Here is a 12,024-nt window from a genome sequence, read left to right as displayed (position 1 = left end):
AATTGCTAAATTAAAAGGAAAATCTATTTTAAGATCTTTCACTTAATATTACTATGTTGCCCTCTTTAAATGCTTTACTTTCTAAAATTTACATTATTTTCATCACAATCTTGCCAAAAGGTAACTGTATCATTTTAATGCCAATTTTTAAAGTTATAAAAGGAATTTGTTTTATATTAAAATAATTTTATTATTAATGAGACTGTTCACCTTTTCATATGACTATATTCATTTATGTTGCTTCATTTATGACTTGACTGTTCATATTTGTAGTGCATATTTTAATTGGAAAACTCATGTTTTTAGCTGATTTACAAGAGCTCTTTAATTATTTTTTAAAACTAGCTAGTTTGGATTTTTTTGTACTCACATAGCATCTGCCTTCCAGCCAGCTAAAAAAAAGATCATTTTTCCTGTGCTCTGTACGTTACACATTGTAGGAAATGTGCATGTCTTTACTGGCAACTCTATTAATAAAAAGATTTCCAGAAAAAAAAATTGCCACACTGGTTTGGTTCTATCGTTAGAAAGCTAGCCAGCATACCTGCTACTGCCAAATTCTTTATGTTTAAAGCAATATTGTGAGTGTTCTTGCTGGTAACACCATGGACACATCCATTATCTAAATCTAAATGACATAATTTCTGCATTCCTACAGCTTTATCTAAGAAATAAGAACTTACTGACTTCTTGCATAGAGTGGAAGCATAAACTAGCATTACTATGACCCTGAGTTTTTCAGATACAGATGCTATTCAAATATAAGGAACCAATACTATTAAATCAAGTTTCAAATACCAATAGGCATTCCTAGGAATAAATTAGTCTTTTATTCAGCCTAACAATTCAGCCATTTTGATCATTTTTGTGATCTAATCCCTAAAACTGATTAAAGACAATTCAGACTTCATGGCTTTTTAAAAGCAACTCTATTGGTGTATCATTATCATCTCTGGGAACTTTAAAATGCTTCTGAAAACTCAAATGCCACTCTATGCAACAAAATCTAAATTGTGCTAATTCCCTCTTTTATAGAATTGCCCTGCCTTGACTTGATATCTATGCATCAATGACTTTTTACTATTTAGACCGTTTACTGTTTTATTGCTAATCCACTTTCCTCTTTTAACTGTCACAATAATTTCCAAATCTTGGCTGACTGTCTCACCACTCAGGGCCAACATCTTTTATCATAAAACATGCAAACTGATTAAGCTTCAACAGTTGGCAGCATAGAGAAGTCAAAGAACTTGTTAGATTCATCTGCTTCTCTAGGACCTCATCTCACAGCCTTTCTGACCTCTTCTGCAGCAGGGATCTTTTGCAGTAACATACAGTTTCCCAGATGGCACAGTTGGTAAAGAATCCACCTGTCAGGAGACCCAAGAGACACGGGTTTAATCCCTGGATTAGGAAGATCCCCTGCAGAAGGAAATGGCAACCCACTCCAGTATTCTTGCCTGGGAAATCCCAAGGACAGAGGGGCTTGGCAGGGCACAGTCCACAGGGTTGCAAAAGATCTGGACACAATTGAACACACACAGTACAGGTACATTTCACCTATTTTTAACACTGACTTAAGGCTAAGAAGGATACAACACATCTTGCTGAGCTTTCTGGCAATACACATCCATCCTCCCATCCACTTGAGATTTTCAGTCTCAATGTCAATCCAAGAAAGTCATAAAGTGAAGCTTCTGTCTCATTTTGTACCCTCATCACTAACCAATGGGCTTCCCAGCTGGTGTTAGTGGTAAAGAACCCGAGTGCCAATGCAGGAGACATAAGAGATGCGAGTTTGATCAACTAACCAATAACACAAATATGGCTAATGGCAATATTTTTTTCATAATTATTGGTACTCATGACTTTCCAGAGATTATGTTAAGCACTCTTCAAGTGTCATTCCATTTAATTCTACACCCATATAAGGTACATACTATTATAACCTCCATTTTATAGGCGAGGGACCTGAGGCATTCAGGAACTCATTTGAAGCCATATAATCAAAAGGGCTGGAGAAGGAAATGGCAACCCACTCCAGTATTCTTGCCTGGAGAATCCCAGGGACAGAGGAGCCTGATGGGCTGCCGTCTATGGGGTCGCACAGAGTCGGACACGACTGAAGCAACTTAGCAGCAGCAGCAGCAGCCAAAAGGGCTGGGTTCCAGATTTGCTCCCAGACAGTATGAATACAGAGTCTGTGCTCTTAAATACTATGCTAAGTATATAATAGGTACAATTAAAAGGAAATAACAAATTGGGAAACAATATTTTCACTATATTATGTCTGAGTTTATAGAGATAAAAAGGTGGGCAAGAGGCAATTTATGACAGAATTGTAAAAGCTAATAAACATAACAAAGAGAACACTGCTCAATGTTATGTGACAGCCTGGATGGGAGGAGAGTTTGAGGGAGAATGGATACATGTGTATGTATGGCTATTTTCCAATACAAAATAAAAGCATATACAAAATTTCCTCTTAAATGAGTAAAGAGATTTTAATACATATGTATATACATTTTTATATGTGTGTATATATGTGTGTGTGCGTGTGTATGTGTGTATATATAGAGAGAGATATATATAAGTTTTACCAAGCATATTGGCAAAATTTTTACAAACAATAATTTAGTGTTGGCCAGAGGGTAAGGAAAATGTCAACATTTCATAATCCATGAGGATGCAGTGTTCCTTGTTTTTTGAAGAGATTTGTTCTTAAAAATTGCCTATCTTTTGTCCCAGCAACTTTAGAACTAAGGTTTTATCCCAAAAGAATAATTGTGAATGTATACTAAGATTTACCTATAAGAAAAATAATTATAACATTGCTTATAACAGTGAAAAATGAAAACAACTTAAAAATCAAAAATTAAAAGTGATTAAAGTAAGAAATATCCAAAGAGCAGAATACTACCCATCAGTCAAAAATGACATGGTGAAAGAATATTAATGACATAGAAAATTTTATGATGAGTGTTAAGTTAAAAACCTTGCAAAAGAGTATGAACAGTGTAGACTTATACTTCATATACAGGTATCAAAGTAGGAGTGGAAAGCTATATACCAATATGTTAACAGTAGTCATAGTTGAATAGTAGAATGACAGGTGATTTCTTATTTGTGTCTTTTACATCATCTAAACATTCTACAATAGTATTTATATGCCTAAAAAATACCTACACATTTTTGATACCTAAAAATGCTATTTACATTAATTACAAAACAAGTCTCTTTTCCCCAGTTCTAAAATGAACCAACTGTATGTCTCTCACAAGAGAAGAGCTACAGTAAAGTTCTTATAGACAGACAGTGGAGCAAGTTATTTATGTCCCAGTTATCTGTAGGAAGCCATCCAGCTCTTACTTTGGGGCGGGGCAGATCTCCATCTGGGACAGCTAATTAGTGATGATCGCTGCAATCTGTAACTTTGCTGTTTTGCTTAAGTGAGAATTGTCTCTCTTCTTTGTAGAGCATCAGCTTGTTTTAGGAACTACACACTTAGAGGTTATCAACTAAAAAATTACGCCTCTAAATTTAAACTAAAGTCTTATCAAATAAGTTGCCAAGTCAATACCTAAATGAACCAAAGACAAAGAAAACAAGAAAGGAGAGAAGAAAGGAAACACAGGAAATTCACTTTAGTTTAATCCTCAGATCACAAATAATGCTATGGGGATTAATTTTCAAGATTAATTTAGTCTGATTTCATCATATAGATGAGAAAATTGAAGTTAGAACGAAGGAGAAAGCCCCTGGTGTTTTGGCAAGTTTCAGACTCAGGTAACAAAGGAACAAATACAGAAGGGGTCACTTAGAAAAGCTGGCGAAATTCTGGGCTTATTTTGTAGTCTTTTTTTTTTTTTTTTAAACATACACATTTAACTTTATTTCATCATTGCCATTTAAAGCTTGATTTTATAAAACATAAAAGACATTCTTAAGAGTTCTGTATCACAACAATTTGAAAAGTGGGAATATCCACAGCTTTATAGGCTCAAGTTACATACATTAAACTCAAATAATTGGACATTTTTTCAATACAGAAACTATACAAATGAAATAAATGACAAGAGGATGCAATAGGAGAAATATGTCACTACTTATGGACTATCATTAGTTACTTTCAGGATGTAAATGAAGATTCTGAATATTCATATTTCTTTTGTTCTATTTCATATTTAAATATTTCTCTACATTCTGAGTCAAGTTACTTGACCAAAAGTCTGATTTAGAAAAGCATTTAGCAAAAGTTTTTCCACCTATGGTTACTACCTCCAGAGAAAGCAACACTGCAGTACTGATGCAATCTGTGCAGTAACTATGTCAACCCTATGGAAAGTCAGATAGGTACCAAAAACGGAACAATTTTGCACAGATTCAGTTAAGTATCATGTTAAGTTTTCCTCATCTAAAAATTAACCAATGAAATAAAACATACCAACTACAGTTGATCTGGTAGGAAAACCACATTTGAGAGTTACAAGTACGTTACTGTCCATATCTCATCCTCAGTCATTGACAGGAATTTTGTAGGCTACCATGCTATTTACTTTGTGAATTGTAGTAGTAAATGAACGAAGACGAACTTCCTCAGAATTGGTAATGAACTGTGGTCCCGACTCTTCCCATTTTTCAGGTACAACCAGATCTTATTCACTGTTAGGAGGCCTGGAGGATTTCCACCAATATATTATGGTTGCCCTAATGGCCAAATCCATCATTAAATGTTTCATTCTCTGTGAAGTCAGTGGCTAGAAAGACAAAACTCTTAGTAAACTGCCCTGTCTTCATATTTGCCCTGCAATGAAATTAATACAGACATCTAAGTGGAACTCAATAGCAACCTGACAGATTTCCTGAAAATGAAAACCTCAAATAAAACAAGAAAGAAAAGTAGAAGAAAAATCATTATGGACAATGAAATGTAACTTAAAAGAAAACTGATAGTGAAATGTCTTGACATGTACCGAGGACTCAAATCAAGAGAAGAAACCTACCCACAACATTCTGTGTAAACAACAAGACACATATGCAGCCTATCTCTTACTGGATATTTCCAACTTATAGAAAAGGATACAGCAGAGAAAATCAGGAATTTGCAGTCCAAGGGACGTAGGTTGAAATCCTAGCTTCTCCAACTAACTTGAGCAGGTGATGGTCCTTAACTCCAGCTTCCCTTCTACGTAAAATAAGGACAATAATTCTTACTTTATTAGATAGTTATAAAAGTTAAATGCCATAAGTGAAAGCATATGCTTAATACATTATGCTCAGTCTCTCTGTCATTTCCAATTCTCTGAGAACCCATGGACTGCAGTCCACCAGGCTCTTCTGTCTATGGGATTTTCCAGGCAAGAATATTGGAGTAAGTTGCCATTCCCTATTCCATTAACATATCATAGGTATTAAATAAGTATTTCCTGCCTTCCTTCTACTCTCCACCTATCGGTCCTGGTGTCACTTAAATTTCATTATAACCCCCAATTAAGTATCTGCTCTCCTCACCAGTTCAACCATTCTATCTCAAACATTTTTCACTCCTGTTCTGAAGCCTGCTCATTATCCCATGGTATACTAAGCCCCCTATAGATACATTCTAATTTTTCAATGACCATCCTAAAGTGTGGCAGCAAATACTCATCTCCATACTCAAGCATGGTTGCTCCTGAAAAGGAAAGACTAAGATTCATTTTTAACATAATGTTTTAGATCAGTGTAGCATCAGATCAACAGGTATTGTATGTGTGTGTCCACTGAGTCACACTGACTCACTGAGACAAAAAAACAACCTCTGGGACTTTTTAATACATGATATTATCTAGTATTTATCAAGCACTTTTTATGTGTCATTCACCGTTCTTAGTCCTCGAGAAGGCACTGGCAATCCACTCCAGTACTCTTGCCTGGAACATCCCATGGCCAGAGGAGCCTGGTGGGTTGCAGTCCATGGGGTTGCTAAGAGTTGGACACAACTGAGCGACTTCACTTTCACTTTTCCCTTTCATGCACTGGAGAAGGAAATGGCAACCCGCTCCAGTGTTCTTGCCTGGAGAATGCCAGGGATGCGGGAGCCTGGTGGCTGCTGTCTATGGGGTCGCACAGAGTTGGACACGACTGAAGCGACTTGGCAGCGGCAGCAGCAGCAGCAGTCTTCTATATGAAGTATTAATTTAATTATTAAAGCAGTCCAAAGTGGCAGTTACCATTGTTATTCCCATTTTAGGGATAAAAAGATTAACACAGAGGGAGGCTATTTTTCAACTTAAGTTAAAGAGCTAGAATCTTTTCAACTTTTTTTCTTTCTTTTTTCTTTTTTTTTTAATTATGAAATCATGATAACACATTTTCAGGAGACTTGGAAAATACAGAACAAAATTACATATAATTCCACAATATAATTAATTTTTAAGTAGATAAATTTAGATTTTCAGTTGGAGTTATAATATTGAACTCTCAAAAATTAATAGAATGAGTATATTGAAAAGTAGAAGGATATAGTAGACCTGAAGATCACCATGAGACATAACTAAGATTTATACAATTTTCACACAGCAGTAGGATATAAATTCTATTCAAGTTCCCATAGACTATAAAATAGGAGACACTGGAACAAATTCAGGGACATAAAACAAGGTGCAAAAATTTCATGATCTAAAGTTATCGAAGTCATACAGAGTCTGTTCAAAGAGCTAGAATATTAAAAAAAAAAAAGTAGCTAGAATCTCAGTCTGTGAAATATGATATGAGACTCTGTGTCTTCTTGGTAATGATAATTAAAATGCAAGATGAAGATGCCTTCTATCTCCTTAGGAAAGAGACAGAAGTTCTTGCTCCTGATATGATATCGATATGTGTGTGTGCTTAGTTGCTCAGTCATGTCTAACTCTTTGAGACCCATGGACCATAGCTTGCCAGGCTCCTCTATCCATAGGATTCTCCAGGTAAGAATACTGAGGTGGGTAGCCATTCTCTTCTCCAGGGGATCTTTCCCACCCAGGGATAGAACCCAGGTCTCCTATGTTGATGGCAGATTCTTTACCACTACCAGGGAAGCCCCATGATATCTATAACTTCAGTCTTGGAAGCCCTAGATTTCTACAGAGGCACCTTGGAGCAGTCAGTAAGTAGAGGAGGATGAATCTGTATAGACAGGGTCTCCAAGTTTCTAAAACCCAAATTCAGCCTCAGTGGCCTCATTCTCTTTGGTTTTATCACATATTGGGCATCTCCATAATATTTCATTTGAAAGAGTAGATTTCTTGTTTTGAAAAATTTGAAAACCACTTGTAGACTGAGTATCTGTTTAGGATCCAAGACACCAATAACCTCATAGGATTACCTTGCATACTTGGTCATGCCCAGTGCTTTCTCTGAGTGTTAACTTCAACCCAGCTTGACAGTGTTATTATAAGAAACAAACCTGGCACTTAGGAGAAGCTCTTGTAACTCACTATTAATGACAATAATTTTGGCACATTAAAAACATTAAAGAACTGTGCCAATATGAGCAATTTCTCCCATGACCTATGTACAAGAATACTTATGGCTCTTAGCTACTCGTGAGAAGCAGTGATGTTTAACAAGAATGACATTTGAGTCAGAATCAGCTAGATTCAAATCCCAACTGATAATGGGGCTGTATGACCAAGGGAAGGCTAATTCAACTTCCTAAGTCTTTGTCCCATAAACTGGAACTCCTGACAGCAGGGTAGCTGTGAAAGACTTACTTCAATGAGTCAACATGTCTTCGCTCTTTGAAAAGGGCACAGGACATTCCATAAAGGGAAACACTGATGACCTGTTAATATTCTTATATCAATTCTCATCTCTCAAGTTTGCTACCTTCCTGGTAAGAAAGGCTCAAGGGGCCAACAGACTTCAGGCTGATTCCTTTCCATAGGAGTGGATCCTGAACCCCCACTACTGATCTGCCTTTGCTAACAGGCATAAATATTCTGTAATTGCTTTGGAGTGTACTGGTGACAGCATGGCCAACTGTTCCCTGTGATGACTCACGCGTTGCTCTGAAACAGAATGGGTGCGTGCTAGGGGAAGCTGTGAAACTCTGGGGTCTGAGTCACGGCAGTGCTGCAGCCTGCAAGCACTGATGTTCATCGATGTTTGAAGCGCCTTCAAACTCCACACCCATATGTCCACTGCTCGGCTCAAAGACATCTTGATACTTTTTACTGCAGTGAGACAATCCGACTTACCCACCACCTGCAACATCCTCTCCTGACTACTGACAGCCCAGCCATCCCAGGACCAGCTCAAATGCCACCTTCCCAGCAGAGTCTTTCCAGATGACCCTACTCAGATACAAATGACTCTTCTCATTAACCTCCACTCCCACAAAACACTACAAGCCCATCAATTTTGTGTATGCACACTCAACATTTCAATGTGGCCATTTCCACTTGGTTTCAACAAAAACTGCTTTAGATCATAATTTGTTGAGAGCACAAATGTTATTTATTTTGTATTTCCCCAAAGTAACATACACGGTGAATGCCTAATATACAATAAAGTGAAATGAAAGCATAAAATATATCTCACCCTTCAATCTAGACTTTACAATGATATGCTTGCTACCTCACATGATAAGTAAAAATTGGGAATATTGACAATAACTTTTAAATGATTTTCATGGATTTTAAAAATTAGTATTTAACAAACACATGAAAAGATGCTCAACATCACTCATTATCAGAGAAATGCAAATCAAAACCACTATGAGGTACCATTTCACACCAGTCAGAATGGCTGCGATCCAAAAGTCTACAAGCAATAAATGCTGGAGAGGGTGTGGAGAAAAGGGAACCCTCTTACACTATTGGTGGGAATGCAAACTAGTACAGCCACTACGGAGAACAGTGTGGAGATTCCTTTAAAAACTGGAAATAGAACTGCCTTATGATCCAGTAGTCCCACTGCTGGGCATACACACTGAGAAAACCAGAAGGGAAAGAGACACGTGCACCCCAATGTTCATTGCAGCACTGTTTATAATAGCCAGGACATGGAAGCAACCTAGATGCCCATCAGCAGATGAATGGATAAGAAAGCTGTGGTACATATACACAATGGAGTATTACTCAGCCATTAAAAAGAATACATTTGAATCAGTTCTAATGAGGTGGATGAAACTGGAGCCTATTATATAGAGTGAAGTAAGCCAGAAAGAAAAACACCAATACAGTATACTAATGCATATATATGGAGTTTAGAAAGATGGTAACAATAACCCTGCGTACAAGACAGCAAAAGAGACACTGATGTATAGAACAGTCTTATGGACTCTGTGGGAGAGGGAGAGGGTGGGAAGATTTGGGAGAATGGCATTGAAACATGTATAATATCATGTATGAAACGAGTTGCCAGTCCAGGTTCGATGCACGATACTGGATGCTTGGGGCTAGTGCACTGGGATGACCCAGAGGGATGGTATGGGGAGGGAGGAGGGTGGAGGGTTCAGGATGGGGAACACATGTATACCTGTGGCGGATTCATTTTGATATTTGGCAAAACTAATACAATTTTGTAAAGTTTAAAAATAAAATAAAATTTAAAAAAATAAAAAAAATAGTATTTTATGTGAAAGCTTACTTTTGGATAAACTGATAATATCACTGAATTTTTAATGAATACTATAAAAAGAAAATAAGAAATATTTTAATATAGTCATTTTTATATATTTGTTTTCTCATTAAAATTAGCTGACATATCTATATGTTTCTTTTTTTTCTCTTTTGGCTTGTGGGTTTTGACTTCTCTTTTCTCTTTGCCTTGCAGCTTGTGGGGTCTTAGTTCCCTGACCAGGGACTGAACTCGTGCCCCCTAAAATGGAAGCAAGGAGTTGTAACCACTGGACTTCAAGGGAAGTCCCTGTATGTTTCTAAAACAGTAACTAGTAGAGCTTTCAGCAGCTAAGGAGTCCTGGTTTCCTCTGAATTTGAATAGCATATTCTTACCTGAAGAATTTGCTGTCACCACAGATTCAAAGTCACTAACCTGAACTTGTTAACCTCCTCCAACAGTAGTCCCTGCTCTCAAAATCCTTGCCTTTGCCAATAAAAACATCATATATCCAGGGGCTCTAAACTTTTGAGTCAAGTATTATCAAAATAAAGAAAGAAAGAAAGAACTGCATAGTTATAACTCAGTATATTTCAACCTGCAAACATTTAGCAATTCCTGTCGAAATTTTGGGCACAGTGGTTTTCTTCTTATCTGTCTCTTTCTGTCCATTCTCCTGGACGCAGACTGCCTCCTACCCCTAAAATATTGCCTCCCTGCCAGATTACAGAAGAGGTCTCTTGTCAGCCTCCTTGACTTTCAGCTTGCTTGATCTGATCTATTTTAAGTATAGCTTCAAATCATTTCTTCCTTAAATAGAACTTTATACGGTTGCTCCTTACTCAAAAATCTTTTGTAGTTTGTGAGTTCTTACAACTTCACAGCTTAACTCTTCTCTCTGATCCCATGTAGGCACTTTATTTTTCACTTGTTTCTCCAGTTTGCTGAGCTTCTGACCCATTTCACCAATACACAAGAAAGGAGATTCACTTAGCTCCCAGGAACAAAGTCAACTCTCTGTGCCAAACACTGTACAATAGGTTCCTTGTGTGAAAGGCCACTGGTTTTATGGATGTCATGATCAACCAGGGAAGACAGAACACAATCAGACTATTGATGTGGAATTGTGATCCTTAAGTGAACTTAAACTGCAATAGGAGTGTAAATCAGGATGCTAGCAAAGAAGGTTGCACGGGTTAGAAAGATCTTATACCAATGTGGTTGAAGAAGGAAATGTCAACCCACTTCAATATTCTTGCCTGGAGAATTCCATGGACAGAGTAGCCTGGCAGGCTACAGTCTATAGGGTTGCAAGAATCAGACAAGACTTAATGACTAAGCCACCACCACCCACACCAACATGGCAGAGTCCTCTATGATCTATAGGAAATATGGAGCTGTACACTTTCCACCTTCCACCCGGTCCTTCACTCAGTTTCTCTTTGTACAATTGACATACCTATCAATGGTTAACTCAAGTCCCAGCACTGTATGGTGAGTCAGCAGAAAATGTGTTTCCCAGACACAGATCCTGAGACAAGGATCCAGTGAAAGTAAGAAGCTCTTAAAGAGGCTATATTATATACAGAAAGAAATGATTATATTATATAAGGGGCATATCATCAAGTAAATCCCTATGGATAACCACAACTTAATTCCAGAAGGCAATCCTAGAAAAACAATATAGAACATATACCTCAGACTTATCTCTTGTGAGGAACAAGAGAGTTAAGGTATTTATATACCAACTTCTGTTACTCATTGGTTGAAACTTGAGGGGTATTACTTCCTCAGCCCCTTCAAGATGGCAGAGCAGCCTCTGAGTAGAAAATCTGCATGCAAAGAGGTGCTCATTCAGGTAATTGGGAGTCTGTTCTTGGAACCCTGATTTGGTAAGGGCAGGAGAATATGATCCAGTACCAAGATAATACTCTACACAAATCAGATATGAGCTTTAATAATGGTGTTGCTTATTGTTTCTTATTATGTATGTGCCCATGAGAATGTCAATTTTCTGTGTCTCAGTTTCTTCATCTTTAAAAGAGGGGGGTATTATTTGTGATTTTTCCATTTATTATTTTTTTTAACAGCAAAGCCACTTATCACAAAAGAAAATCTAGACAAGAATTCTTGCTTGTAAAACAAGCAAAAGGAGACTTGTTCAGGTTGAAGTTTTGGCAGGGTGTCTCAGATGAGCCATCTATCTGGAGACCTAAAGTTTCTCAGTTCAGTTCAGTTCAGTCACTCAGTTGTGTCTGACTCTTTGTGACCCCATGGACTGCAGAACACCATGCCTCCCTGTCCATCACCAACTCCCGGAGTCTACCCAAACTCATGTCCATTGAGTCGGTGATGCCATGCAACCATCTTCATCCTCTGCGTCCCCTTATCTACCTGCCTTCAATCTTTTCCAGCATCAAGGTCTTTTCAATTGCATCAGTT

The sequence above is a fragment of the Bos indicus x Bos taurus genome, chromosome 15 (genome assembly GCF_003369695.1).
Source record: "Bos indicus x Bos taurus breed Angus x Brahman F1 hybrid chromosome 15, Bos_hybrid_MaternalHap_v2.0, whole genome shotgun sequence".
NCBI lineage: Eukaryota > Metazoa > Chordata > Mammalia > Artiodactyla > Bovidae > Bos > Bos indicus x Bos taurus.
This window is presented reverse-complemented; position numbering follows the sequence as displayed.